Source organism: Pseudonaja textilis, chromosome 11 (genome assembly GCF_049901715.1).
Source record: "Pseudonaja textilis isolate UNSWEBS1 chromosome 11, rPseTex1.2, whole genome shotgun sequence".
Lineage (NCBI taxonomy): Eukaryota > Metazoa > Chordata > Lepidosauria > Squamata > Elapidae > Pseudonaja > Pseudonaja textilis.
Window position 1 is genome coordinate 6,785,403 of NC_142000.1, and position 15,330 is coordinate 6,800,732.

The 15,330-nt window shown below is 42.4% G+C and overlaps 1 protein-coding gene across 2 annotated transcripts in view; it reads right to left on the reverse strand.

The window, feature by feature from the left end:
• PLCG2 (phospholipase C gamma 2) overlaps positions 1-14,547 on the reverse strand; it is an 87,710-nt gene extending 73,163 nt beyond the window's left edge. Inside the window, exon 1 of one of the 2 annotated variants that reach the window (XM_026714133.2) lies at positions 14,411-14,547. The gene's annotated coding sequence lies outside the window, so the exon portion shown is untranslated. Of the gene's footprint in view, positions 1-14,370 lie in introns of both variants that reach the window. The other variant, XM_026714135.2, reaches the window with a different exon arrangement.
• Positions 14,548-15,330: the final 783 nt, after the last annotated feature.

Sequence of the window (15,330 nt, forward strand, 5' to 3'; positions counted from 1 at the left end):
GTGTTACGAATGATTTTGCTGTAGTTTCCTCTTAAGAGACAAAAGAATTTCAAGAAGTGAAACTAGGCTCACGTGAACCAATAGCTTCTGAGCTCAAGGTTACAAGGTTCTCCACTGGTCCCTGACTTCGATAACAAAAGGTTTTATCCAGGTTCAGTGATACAGAACACAAAAACAGGCCAACACTTTGCGATTATAGAAGCAGAAGCGAGCAGACTACTAGCTAGCATAAAACGATTCCCATGCTGATTAACTATGTCTAGGGTGAAACAGAAGAAGCCTGCTTATCGACAACAAGCTGAACATGAGCCAGTAGTGTGACGGAGCTGCTAAAAGAGCCAACACAATCCAGGAATAAATCTGAAGAAGCACTGTATCAAAAGCAAAGTTCTACTTTTCCTCTACTCTGTACTGGGGAGGCCTGATGGTTCAGCGGTTAAGATGCTAAGCTTATAGCTGGCAGCCCGGGTTTGAGACCCAAACGCTCTGCGATGGGGTGAGCTCCTGTAACTTGCTCCAGCTCCAGCACATCTAGCAGTTCAAAAGCACACAAATGCAAGTAGATAAATAGGTACCACTTTGGTGGGAAGGTTCCGTGTGCCACAGCATAGAGTCATGCTGGCTCCATGGCCATGGAAGCATCTTCTGACAATACTGGTTCCCTTGGCTAAGAAACTGAGGTGTGCACCAACCTCCTTAAAGTTGGAACGGACTTTATCTGTACTTTGTGCTGATGAGATTGAAAGGGGACAATAAAGGACAAGAGCCGCGGTGGCGCAGTGGTTAGAATGCGGTATTGCAGGCCACTTCTGCTGACTGCCAGCTGCCTGCAATTTGGCAGTTCGAATCTCACCAGGCTCAAGGTTGACTCAGCCTTCCATCCTTCCGAGGAGGGTAAAACGAGGACCCAGATTGTTAGGGGCAAGAGGCTGACTCTGTAAACTACTGTGAAGCAGTATATAAGTCTAAATGTGATTGCTATTGCTATTCTGGCATTTTATTTTCAGAAGGATATCCTGACAAGAGTAGAACAGGTTCAGAGCAGGCCAACAAAAATGATTGTGAGATTTCAGACATGCATCATGAGGACTTGGAACTTGAGATGTTCAATCTGAGAGAAGATTCGGGGTGGGAGGAAAGACATAATATTAACGTTCAACTACATAAAAGGTATAATAGAGATTGCGGGTAAGGACTCTTCTCCATTGCTCCCACAAAAACCGGGACAAAAAAATAACAGGTGTTAAGTTATAGATACCTAAATTCATGTAATTTTAAGGAACAACTTCTTGCTCGTTTGATCTATCCACATACAACAGTTGGTTGTGGGTTCTCGATGTCTGGAGACGTTTAAGAATTCTGAACAGCCACCACTCAATGATGATTAAAATGATTTTCTTAATCTTTTCAGAAGATGGATCATCTTTGTGGTTCCACCCAACTCCACAATTCAAATTTAGGGATAGAATAAAGGATAGAAATGCCTCTCATTCATTAATTAGTAACTAAATAAAACCACTGCCCATAATATTTCAGGTCCCATCTCTCACTCACCATCACCTTCATTCTAGGTCAGGAAAGGTGTCCAACCTTGTCAACTTTAAGACTTGTGGACTTCAACTCCCAGAATTCCCCATAGGGCATGGCTGACTGGGGAATTTTGGAAGTTGTAGTCCACAGATCTTAAAGTTGCCACGGTTGGACACCTCTGATCTAGAGTAAGGGTGATAGTTGTGCTTGTTCAAACTGTAATATCAGATTTGGTACAACAATAATTATCAAGTTTGGCTCTTTCCCCTTGCAAAATGATGAGTAGGTTGAAGAGTCAATGACTTGAGAGTCAATGTAGATGTCATTTCCTAAAATGCAACAGATCTCTTACAACAAACAAGAGGTCTACTAGCCAACTTGGAACAGATGCTTGGGCAAAAAAATATGCGTTGGCCCCTAATTATCTGCCGTAAAATGGGCCATGGGCTATGCTTTCTATCCACTTTTCAGCTACTTGTATTCTATCCATTCTCTCAAAACTTGTAGCCCCATTTCTTCAGAAAGTCATGAAGATAACTGTGTACTCAGTGATGGGATTCAAAAAAATGTACTACCGGTTCTGTGGGCGTGACATGGAAAGGATATTGCAAAATCCCCATTCCCTCCCCACTCCTGGGGGAAGGTTACTGCAAAATCCCCATTCCCTTCCCACCCTAACCTAACCTAACCTAACCTAACCTAACCTAACCTGCTTTCCAGCTCCGTTCTCCTATGCAGGGCAACCAAAGAAGACCTAACCAATCAGCTGGGACTAGGGAGGCAGAGAATAGATGGGGGCAGGGCCGGTTGGAGGTGGGATTTGCCAGTTCTTCGAACTACTCAAAATTTCCGCTACTGGTTCTCCAGATCTGGTCAGAACCTGCTGAGTACCACCTCTGTGTGTACTGCACTGTGGCTTGGAAGACAATATTCAGCCTTGGAGCGTATAGTTTACCATCCCATTTCCTTATTTCCAGGCACCAGCAAGGCGGCCGGCTATGTTAGCCAGAAATCCTTCATTCAAGTCCATCTGATTCCAAGAATGAAAGGGGTCCTTCAACTTAGCAGGGCTTTGAAGAAAACCCAAACCAAAAGCATCTTTGAGACCACAAAAACACCACGCTAGTGTACGCCCAGCAATATGAGTCAGACTAAATAAACATTTGAGACAGACCCAGGGTTGTCATAGAAGCCGATAAAACTTGAGCCACCACAGACAAGTCAAAACCTCAGCAAAAATTCAGAGATCTCCTAAGTCGCAGCACGGATCGGCAAGATTATAGGATGCATTTTGTCCTGGAAGGACAAAACTGATGTGGCATCAGACATGAAAGACGAGGTCCACCCATGAAGGTCCAATTAAATTAATTTATTGATACTTAGGGACTTGGTGGCTCAGTGGCTAAGACGCTGAACTTGTTGATCAGAAAAGGTCAGCAGTTCGGCGGTTCGAATCCTTAGCCCCACGTAACACAGTGAGCTCCCGTTGCTTGTCCCAGCTTCTGCCAACCTAGCAGTTCAAAAGCATGTAAAAATGCAAGTAGAAAAATAGGGACCATTTTGGTGGGAAGGGAACAACGTTCTGTGCACCTTTGGCGTTTAGTCCTGCCACATGACCATGGAAACGTCTTTAGACAGCGCTGGCTCTTCGGCTTTGTAACAGAGATGAGCACCACCCTCTACAGCCGGAAATGACTAGCACGTATGTGTGAGGGGAACCTTTAGCTTTATTGATACTTATGTCTATGCACTGAACTCTTCTCAACTAACAGTTAGCACCTGCTTGGAGTTAGATAAGGATTCATGGAATTCAAAGGAGGTTGGACTTAGTTTGCTTCTGACTATGTAGGGATTCTAGACTGACCCCTCTTTTAACTCCTCTTTCTGCCCCTCTTTCCCTTACATGTGGATGGTTACGACTGGATTTATTCTCCTGCTCAGCTTATAGGGAAGCCTTCTTCTTTTTTTTCAATTATACTGCTTTCTTTTAGGGTCACCTCTGAACAGAAGTAGAGTTTTTTTTAAATGCATATTTTTTTTAAATTCTACAAATTAAAACTGTAGTATTTAACAAGTTCATTAGTAGTGAAATATAACCCAAAAGTAAAACATGACTAAGATATATAGCAAACCCTAAACTTTTAACATGTTAAATTAAGATAAATTACCTACATATATCATATTTTCATTGAATCATTTAATTGGTGCATTAAAACTGTCTATTCCTCTAAATTACAAAACGTATACTTTAAAAAATGTATTGCATTTTTTTTGAATCAGAGAAGGAAAAAGTTTTTTCTAAAACAAATAAATTGTACATTACTTAAATTCAGCTTTTGTTATCTGGATTAATACAGTAGTGTTTTTCCCAACCTGTCAAATTTCTCTTGGTTATTCCCCAGGCTCAAACCAACACAATATTCCCCAATACAATATATATTCTAGCTTTCAATTAATTGTATATTTCAATGAAGCAAAAATGTTTTACTATTATCTTTCTACATTAAAAAGGTTTGGGGAAAATACACAAAATAAATTTTGTTACTTTTGTTTTGAGATAGAAAAAGTAACACAGAGTGTTACATGATTTGTAAACAATTTTCACAGAACTAATTCACAAAGTCAATGGATGCTACCAAACTGCTCTATAAATTCTAGGGTTTGTCGATATTCAAGCTGATATAGATTTAAATAAGATCCTTTTAAAAAATCATTAGGTTTGCTCAAGTTGTCAGGAAACCAAATACATGATAAATTAACTATATCTCACATACTGAAGGCAGCCAGAATTCATTCAGCAAATTCCAATCCTAAAGTTAATCATTGCCTTAAACACACATGCCTCTTTTAAATATCTTAATAAACTTTGCAAAGAAATAAACCTAGCTCATCAAGATAAGAGGAATAATCAGGAAAAGAAAATGTATCAAGCTTTTACTAGTTCTGCTTTCTGCACTTCCAGCAGCATTTAAAATTATCAGCAAAGTCCAAACTAAATGTGAGGACAGAGAAAATAAATCTCCATTTAATTTTCACAAATAGCAGTGGGACACCAAAGGTGTATTTAATCTTTCCTTCTATATACCTTGATCCAACAAAATCTCTACCTCACTGCTAACTAGCTATATATATACATTTTTTGAGCTGAGGAAATGGCACCTCAAGGTAACGAAGACTACAATTTTTAAAAGCACATAGAAAGAGTTAATATCCTGCTGATAAACACGTAGTTGCTAAAATGTATAATTTTTTTTGTTGAAATTTTGAAAAAGAGGAAAAACAGGTTAAAGAATGTATGAGTAGGCTAAGAATTTCGGTTATAATATAAAGATGGATCAATTAGAAAATACTGTATATCATTGGTTTTTGATGCTAGAGGTACTATCTAGAATGTATAAAGGCATTCAAAATATATGCTGTAAATGTACATTTTATTATGCTTGGCAGACATGTAAATAAGTTTTAAAAATTGATTCAAGTATATACTCTGATACAGAGGATTTTGAATATTAACATTCGATTCAAGCTGGAATTTTTCCTTTTAGGACTGATGGAAATACAATTAGAAAAAGCCACTGAAGATTATTTCAATATTTGATTTCTGCAACAAGATTATTAAATGCAGAGTTCAATTCAACACTTACAGAGGTCTGTAAGGGGCATGTTAAAGTGCACCATCGTACCTACTGTCCCTGTCCTATTATTCCCATTTATTCGTACCTATTTCCTGTATTCTTACTCATGTTTATACTTATACCTATTATCTTGTAAGCGACTGACAAATTAAGTAAATAAACAAACAAACAAACAAACAAATAAATAAACTATCCACTATGGAGGAATGGTTTGTGACACTGATAGATCTTGCTGAGATGGATTAACTTTTTTGATCAGATTTCTATTTGTTAGTAAAACTTTACAAGCCTTTAGTTGTAAAACTTTACAAGCCTTTGAATGTTGCAAGTCATCTAATTTATATTCTACACTCTGCACATTCTGCAAACAAACTGCTTTCATTAATTACAAGTTTGTGTAAAAGATCATACATTTTTAAAAAATAGGAGAAGACACCGTTATAAACAGGAAAGTGACATGCTTCAGAGGATGAGTTAAACATAACAAACCAAAATCGCTAACTTGGACCTTAATTTATACATCACTTAATCTGGGAGATTAAAGGAAACCCAGAAGATAAGTATTGTAAATCTAAAAGATTAGGAATTTGTTTTCAGAAGCAGTTGAACTAAGTGAAAAACAAAATGTTTCATATTTCGTTACAGTATTGTAAAGCGTAACCATTTTGTAAAAATGATCCACATTAAAACGCACCAAAATTTAGAAGCTGAATTCCCATTACAATCAGTAATATTTTTATTAAACTTTATGAAACCATGTATCCTTTTAAAGAACACTGAATTAGTTTCATATATGCTAACTACTTGAAGGATACTATAGCATATGCTTCTTAAAATAAAAAAAATTGATGCCCTCCTTGGAAAAAACAGATGAATTATAAAAATATGCTTCAATGCTCAGAATAATTTCATCCTTTAAGAATGTATCTGACACAGAATTCAATTCTAACTTAAAATCATTACTGGACTAAAATTTAATAGGTGGATTTGTATATCATCCAAAATTGTGGATTTTTCTATAGAAGAGCTCACCCATTCATGCTTGCATTCATGATAGCAGCAGAAAGCACAATGCTTCTTTCTGGAATCATAAACCCCTGCACCATACAATAAAACTTCCTTCTACGACTCTGTAATTCCTGAATCCAAGGTAGAATTGGGGAAACTGGATGGCGCTGAGCATTTGCTGGCTGGGGACTCTGCCTGATGCCTATATGGAGCTCACAGCAGATTTTTCTTTTCTTTGCACCCTGATAGAGAAACACCTGCTGCTACCTAGGTGTAAACTCTCAACCTTCCGAGTGGGAGGTGAGCATCTCCGACACTAGGCCACCATGCCAGTCATGGTCAATAAGGCAATAAAAGCATTTCTACCATAGCGTTTACCCTTTTTTTTTCTTCGTCTTCTTTGTCTACCACTGTTCATGCTTTCCTGCAATCAACATTTTTTCAGTTTCCTTTTTAATAAACTAACACCTTAGTCTACACGTTTAACCCCCCCAAAAAAGTTGCTCTGGACATAACCTTTTCATGACTTTAAGACAATGCCTAAGCCAAGACAGATGTTGGTTCAACGTCCGTTATACTCCCTGCGGGGTGGGAAGACATGAAGCAAACCACAACAAAACTCACCTTTGTCGTCTACTTCGCAAATGGCCAGTAGGAAAAAAAAAAAAACCCAGAATGCAGCCTTCTCCAAATCTCCCTGGACAAAGAACACCTTATAGTGAAAATGCAGCTGTCTGAAGTCTATAGTACAATTTTCTATAGAAGCCACCTTCAAATCCCCTAAAGCTTTAGCTTTTCTGTGTCTTTGGGAGATCACGCCATAAAAATTTACTCAACACCTGAGAAGACATTTGCACTCTAAACAGAAAATGCAGAACAAACTTCACTGTTTATACAGGATGAACATCTGGCAGCAACAAACACAGCCACAACAACACCTTGGCCTCCAAAAAGGCAACTCTAGGCCAAACAGATTATGAGGAAAACAGAATTTTGGTGGTTGGGCCAGAAACAAATATTTGGGAAGAATTTAAACAGCTGCACACAGTAATGTATTTCTCAAATCCATTTCTATTAAAGTTTGGACGACTGTTACGTTCTTCATCCCTCTGCAACTTTGAGTAAATACTGATACCTTGAGTAAATGTGCCTCCTGTGGCTCCGAAGAGAATATATCACACTCACATTTATTAAACATCTTGTTCATTTGCATTATGACCTAAAAATAACACAATTGGGAGAAATAGTCCTGAAACGACAACAAAGAAGGATCCGGCACAATGCAACCTGCAAACTACCATAAACAAGCAAATGCATCCTGAGAGATGAGAAACGCTTTTCCTACTTACATGCCATGCTCTCACCTGTGTGTATTTCCACAGGTGCAAACAGCAGGCTTTAAGCAAAGTTACGCCAACTTCTGCACGAAAGTGGTCGCTTTTATACAGAACTAAAACCATGCACTTCCTAAAGCAGCATCCTTACAAGGGGTCGCTGGCTAGGCCAAAATGCAATTGTTGCAGGCAAAACCAACAACCGGTTTCGGCTAAGGAACCAGGGAAGAATGCGGGAGGCTGTGAATTCAAGACACACCTTACCCATGAAAGCCAGTTGGCTGACTTTGGGCCAATCACCAGTAGACAGCGAGTTCTACTTCCGCCTTAGGCATCAAAGCTGGCTGGCCAATCACCAGGGGACAGTGAGAAATATTAAAAATTATTCATTGTTTCGTTTCAAACTACAAGTCAATATATATATTTTGGGAATGTTTATATTAATTGCACTTTCATAAAAGTACATAAAACTGATAAGCCAGTTCCAGTGGTTAAGGGACAATCTTTGGGCCAATCACTAGGAGACGTGAGTTCTAGTCCCGCTTTAGCCATTAAAGCCAGTCATTCTCTCTCAGAAATTGTGTAGGGCCTCCTGCTCTGTCAATCTGTTAAAGAGCCCGCCCCACCCCAGAAGACTGTTTTTTGTGCGGAAAATAGGACAAAGGAGGTGTATTGGATATGTCTGCTGTCTTGAGATATTTGTAAAAATGAAAGTGCGATACAAATAAATAACCACCAAACATCATCTCCATAATGAACAGAAATCCATGTTTCTCAATCAGTAGTTCTTCTGTCTATACCAAATCTAAATGAAGGTTTGGACACTCATCTCCACCACTAACTGTGATTTCCTAGAGTTTTTCAAAAGGCAAATTTTGATGGTTTCACCCGTCAAGTCTAGGTTGCAAATGAAATAATAAAAGACGTGCCTTCTGATGCAACTTCCACCTTCTAGCAATATGCTCCCTCATTATGTGAATGAGCTTTATTAAGTTACCTTTGCACTCTCTTTGAAGTAGTAGTAATGATGGTCAACTAGCCAGGATTTATACTTCAATTTCAAACTCTGGGCGATTATTTGTTTCCAATCCTGGCTTCCTTGGATAGGATGTGGGGCTTGAGAAGATAAAAGAGACGAATACCAAATGTAAAATACTATCTTGCTGGATGAAAGAGAAAGAACATGATTAAAGGCAGGACTTTAAATTAGCTCATTGCATCACTGCCATGTTGCTTGGAAAGGCCTGATCCCGGTTTGCACATTAAGTGCAATTTCCTGCTTCGTCTTCCTGCTTATATGAAATGTGCAAAACAGAAGTGAGTTACAGGATCCTGCACATTGGTAATAAAGGCTAATGTTTTATAAATCCAGGCTTAATGGTAACAACCATCTCTTTCAAGCAGATATCTTGACATGATTGCATAAATGTGTTACAATAAAGGGAAATTAATGATATCAGATGTATAATCTTATAATGTATAATTTCTCTACTATAAAGGGTGATCTTCCATTAGGGAAAAATAAAGGTTTCCCTGTCCAGTTGTGTCCAACTCCAGGGCTCAGCGGTCATCTCAGTTTCTTGGCCAAAGGAGAGACAGCATTGTCCAAAGACATTTTCTGTGGTCATATAGCCAGGAAGATTATGTGCCGAAGTGCATCAAATGCTGTTATTTTCCCATGGAAGTGGTACTTATTTATCTACTTGCATTTGCATGCTTTTGAATTGGAGCTGGAGCAAGTAACAGGAGTTCACTCTGTTGTGTATGCTCGGGTCTCAAACCCAGGTTGCCATCTTTCCAACCTGTGTTCCCTTACAAGCTCTCTTACGCTGTGTTGCTCAACCTTGGCAACTTTAAAACATGTGAACTTAAACTTCCAAAATTCCCCAACCAGCCATGTAACGAGCTCTACCTTAAAAACCACAGGAAGCCTTCGACTTACAACCATTTGTTTAGTGACTCTTTGAAGTTATAAATAGCATCATTGAAATTACAGGAACTTACAAATAGTGGCAGAGATGGAGGTTCAAAAGTGACTTATTCATTCAGTTTACTTTACTGTCATTGCACCTCGTACAATGAAATCAAACATCATCTTCAGTGTACATTATGACCATGAAAATAAACACAAACACACATCCTTCACGTTCTATACATTGAATTGAAAACCCCTGATATTGCATTAATATTGCATTAATATTGCACTATACAGTAAAATTCAATAGAGTTACTGCCCTGGGATAGAAGCTGTTTTTCAGCCTATTTGTCCTTGTTTTTATTATTATCCTGTACCGTCTGCCAGATGGTAATAGTTCAAAACAAAGGGTGCCCAGGATGAGAAGGATCTTTGAGAATGTTTTGAACTTTCTTAAGGAAGCAGGAGCTATAAAGCTCATCCAAAGAGGGGAGAGGGCCACCCATGATCCTCTGGGCAATGACGTTCACCGTCTGGAGTGCTTTCCTATCTGCCCCTGTGCAATTGGCAAACCCTACACAGGTGCAGTAAGTTAAAATACTCTCTATGGTGCAGCGATAGAAGGTCACCAGCAGTTTTTCATTCAGTTGTTGTTTCCTGAGAAGTCTCAGGTAATGTAATCTCTATGATCATTTTTCAGGTGACTGTGGCAGCATCCCCATGGCCATGCAATCAAAATGCAGCTGGCTTGACTCGTATTTATGACCGTTGCAGCATCCTGAGGTAATCTGATCCCCTTTTGCAACCTTCTGATGAGCGAAGTCAAGGCGGAAGGAAGCAAGGTTTAATTTACAACTGTTTTACTCACTTAACAACCGCAACTATTCACCTAACCACCATGGCAAGAAAGATCAGTGGGATAAAGCTCCCTTAACAACTAGCTCACTTAGCAACAGAAACTCTCTGGGCTCTAGTGCAGGTATAGACATAATTCTATATTTATTTATTTAGTCATATTTAATATAACTTCATTGTATGTATACTGTGCATATATACGTACAATGACAATAAAGAATTCAATTCAATGGTTATATTTATGTAGGGTACATTTAGAAGGGAGAGAGCTGCATGCAACGAAATTTCATTTTAATACATGCCGATTAGTGTCCATTCAATAAAGTTATTATTCTATTTTATTCCTATTCTATTGCGATTTTAAGTTGAGGATTACTCGCATTATGTTTGGACACCTATCTGCTGACTTTGAGCAATAAACTCCAACTTTCCCTTCGAAGGAGATGAACAAAAACAAACAAACTACTTGCATTCAGTTTTTTTTGCTACAAAGCCACACACTTTCAAAACAAATTCCAGCTGTCTCCCCAAGCAACTACTTTTCTATCATTTTTTTAACCCCAATTCTCAGCTAGTCTTGTGTGTTGCTGCTAACCCTCTTGCCACTGAATCAAGGGAGAAGGCAGCAAGGAAGTGGGGTAGACATCGAGTTTCCTTCCCTGTTTTTTTTTTCTTTTTTTGCAAGGGCTGGGCCCAAGAGTTTAGTTTAATTTAGTTTGTTGTCCTTGCACCTCGTACAACGAAATCAAACACCATCTTCAGTGCACATCATGACCATGAAAATAGAAACACAAACGCACATCCTTCGCACTCCGCACATTGAATTGAAAACCCCTGATATTGCATTAATATTGCACTGGACAGTAGGATTCAATAGAGTTACTGCCCTGGGATAGAAGCTGTTTTTCAGTCTATTTGTCCTTGTTTTTATTTATAGTTTAAAAGTTAGCTGATGGCTGGGTGTTCTTTGGTTGCCCTGCACAGGAGAACGGAGCTGGAAAGCAGGTTAGTGGGGTGGGGAGGGAATGGGATTTTGCAGTAACCTTCCCCTGCAACGCCCACCAAGCCACACCATGCCCATCAAGCCATGTCCACAGAACCGGTAGTAAAAAAATTTGAATCCCACCACTGCCCGGATGAGATGGATCTTTGAGAATGTTTTGAACTTTCTTAAGGCAACGGGAGCTATAAAGCTCTTCCAAAGAGGGGAGAGGACAACCCAGGATCCTCTGGGCAATGAGGTTCACCCTCTGGAGTGCTTTCCTATCTGCCCCTGTGCAATTGGCAAACCCTACACAGGTGCAGTAAGTTAAGATACTCTCTATGGTGCAGCGGTAGAAGGTCACCAGCAGTTTTTCCTTCAGTTGTTGTTTTCTGAGAAGTCTCAGGTCGTATAACCTCTGCTGGGCCCCTTTGACCAGAAGTCTCTATGCCAGCATGTCTCAACCCCAGCCACTTTTAAGATGGGAGGATTTCAGATCCCAGAATTCCCCAGACAGCGTGGTTCTTGAGCAAACTACTGTAGTTAACGATGGAGTCGTTAAGTGAATCCAGCTCCCCTACTCCCATTGTCGGAAGCCGTCTGGAAATGACAATCCCTTGACCCAAGGATGCTGCAACCGGTCGTAGATTCAACCCTACACCAATTGTCAAGGGCCCAAATTTCGATTTATGTGACCTGCGACAGTTGTAAGTGCGAGGACTGGCCGTAAGTTGCTTTGTTTTTTCCAGTGCCATTGTAACTTCAAAGTGAGGAAACCCCATTGTGTATTGATTGTATAAATACAGGTAGTCCTTGACTTATAACCACAATTGAGCCCAACATTCCTGTCCTTAAATGAGACATTTGTTAAGTGGGTTTTGCCCCATTCTACGACTTTTCTTACCGCCGTTGTTAAGCGAATCACTGCAGTTGATAAATTACTTCCCTGGCTGCTAAGTGAGTTTTGCTTCCCCATTGATTCTGCTTGATCAGAAGGTTGCAAAAAAGGATGACATGACCCAGGGACACAGCGACAGTCGTAAATATGAACCAGGGGATGCTGCAAAGGTCGTAAGTATGAAAAACTGTCCTAAGTCGCTTTTTTTTAGTGCCCTTGTAACTTTGAATGGTCATTCAACGAACTGTTGTAAGTCAAGGACTACCTGTAGCCTTATCTTTGAATTTGTGAATAGAATGAATAGTTTCATGTCAGACACACAGACATTTAACAAGATCTCTGTCTGCAAAAGAGACAATCACCCAGCCCAAAAGCGGGGAAAAAGACACAAGAAATCTCTCCACCAGATCAGCCTAGATTAACTCCAAGGTTAATATCAGACCAACCATCAAGCAAACAAGACCCCAATCAAGAAACTGCCAAAGAAGCCGACAGCAAACAGCCCAAACAAAGGATCTCTGAGACCATCCACATCAACGCTGACAGAGCAAGACGCTAGAATAGAAAGTGACAGCAAACCACACTCCTTACTACCGGTAGCACTGAAGATATTACCTAGTCAGGTCATGAAACATCTGCAAGAAAACAAGCAAGCTCAGAGAGCACCAAGGACCCCCAGAGTCTTAGTTTCCTCCTCCTCCTCCTCCCTCCTCCTCCTCCTCCCTCCTCCTCCTCCTCCTCCTCCTCCTCTTCTTCTTCTTCTTCTTCTTCTTCTTCTTCTTCTTCTTCTTCTTCTTCTTCTTCTTCTTCTTCTTCTTCTTCCTCTTCCTCTTCCTCTCCTCTTCCTCCCTCCTCCTTCCTTCTCCGCCTCCTCCTCCTCTCTGAAAGCACCCCACTCTTGTACCACTGATGATGCTACCTAGTTTGGGTAAGGAAACGTCTGCAAGAAAACGACCAAGCTCAGAGAGCATCCAGGACCCCACAGTTTTGTATTTGCTCATTGAAAATGTCATTGTGATGGGCTTAACATTTAACACGCTAAAAATAAATAAACCCAGGCGGTTACTAAATGAATGACTAAGTTACAAAGCCAAGGACTTAGCAATTAAGCAAGCAGAACAGATGGCTCCAGGCCAGAAGGCAAAGGTGCCAAGACTCCACAGGGATCGAAGTGTGTGTGTGTGTGTGTGTGTGTGTGTGTGTGTGCGCGTTTTTCACTGAGAACAACCTGTGGAACTCCCTGTAGGACAGGGCCAGGCCCAAGAAAGCGTCTGCAAAAATTGTCAGCAGCTGTCAGTAGCAAAGAGAAATGAAGAAATGGACTAACCACAACTGGACAAAGTGTGAAGCTAAGCCCCAGCAAACCACACACACACACACACACACACCATACAGTGCAACACTGCTTCCAGGACTTAATTGCTCAAGGGCTTTCAGGTTTTCTAAGAGCGGAGCCTCGGTTTCATTCATCCTGGCTATATTTGTACCCTGGTTATTGGACCATGGTTTCTTTTCGGCTGATGTGCACAACAGGGGGAAGTCAAGGCTAACTTTAATAATGAGCAAGTTTGGCAAAAGAAGGTGGGGGAACGGGTGGGTTGGTTGGTTGCACCACCCTGCAACAATCCCCATTTGGGTAGAGAGAGACACCTGAACCCAATGAAACCAAGTTCCTTGCCACCCGCAAACCCAGGTTGGGTTCACACAACACACCTCGCCAAACAAACCCCAGCCGGTGCCTTCCTTCCCCGGGCAGCAGGCTACATACAACTTACACTCGGCTGCCAAACCCCGGAAATGAGTGGATTCTCACCCCCCGCACCCCCAGGGCCCTCTGCAGAGACCACGGAGTGGAGTCGTGTGAACCCCCCCACCCCCAAAAAGTGGCACGGTCATCCAGAAAGCTCTCCCCTCCCCCTTCTCCCTTCTCAAATGGGGCGAGGGTCTTTGGAGGCGCGCCTTTCCCCGTCCAAGCAGGCTGCCCATCCACCCCCCCCCCCACCCCCAAAAAGAGATTCGGCTCCTGGATCCCCAACATCCGGGCGGTGAGGCCCCCAAATAAAGCCAGACCCCCGAAGGAGCAGGGGGTCCAGAGAGCGACTCAACCAGCCGGGCGAAGCCAGCTCTTCTTCCTTGTCTCCAAACCTGCCCACGGGGCGGAGAGGCGCCCTTCCCTGGCCAGGGGGTCTCCGCGGGTCGGGACCCCTCCTCACCTGCGCTCCTGGCGAGCCCCGGACGGGCGGGCGTCCCTACCTGTGCAGACGGAGTGCGCTGGGCTGGGCTGGGCTGGGCTGGGCCCCCGGGGGGCGCACCGGCTCTCCAGCCGCTTTGGGTCGCTGCTCGCCGCCGCCGGGCTCCAACTACTGCTTCTCCGGCGGCGGCGGCGACTGCGGCGGAGGTTGGCCCGGCGGGGCGGAGGGAGGGCCTCGTGACAAGGAACGGCCGCCGCCGCCGCCGCCGCCTCCCCGGCCAGGGGGCGCCCTTGGCGGTCCCGGGCGACCGCGCGCGGATTTGCAGGCGATTTGCAGCCAGGCGCGCAGGAGTGTCTTGGGCATCGCTTGGGGAGCCCTTGCGGTGGGACGGGATGCCCGGGCAGACGGCGGACCTTTGGGAGGGAGGGAGGGAGGAAGGGGAGGCAGGAGACCCACTGAGGGCGGGGTCTTGTCTTCAGGTTAACAGAGTCGGAAGGGGCCTTGGAGGTCATCTAGTCCAAACCCACCCCAACCACCCCCAAACAGGAGAGCCGACACCATTTCTGACCAATCCAATCCAACCCAATCTTTTCTTGAAAGCCTCCAGGGATGAAGCTCCCACAACTTCTGAAGGCAACTTAGATTAAAAGAATTGAAAGGGACCTTGTAGGTCATCTAGTCCAACCCCCCCTCCCCCAAGTAGGAGACCGTACATTGTTTCTGACAGGTGGCAGTCCAGTCTCTTCTTGAAAGCGTCCAGTGATGAAGCTCCCACAACTTCCGAAGGCATCTTCTGTCCCCTTTGGGTTGATTGCTCTCACTGTCAGAAAATTCCTCTTTATTTCTAAGGTTGACTTTTTCCTCGTTCAGTTTCCATCCATTCTTCCTTGTCTGGCCTTCAGGTGCCTTGGAAAATAGCTTGACCCCTTCCTCCTCTCTGTGGCAGCTCCTCAGATATTGGAAGACTGCTCTCCTGTCTCC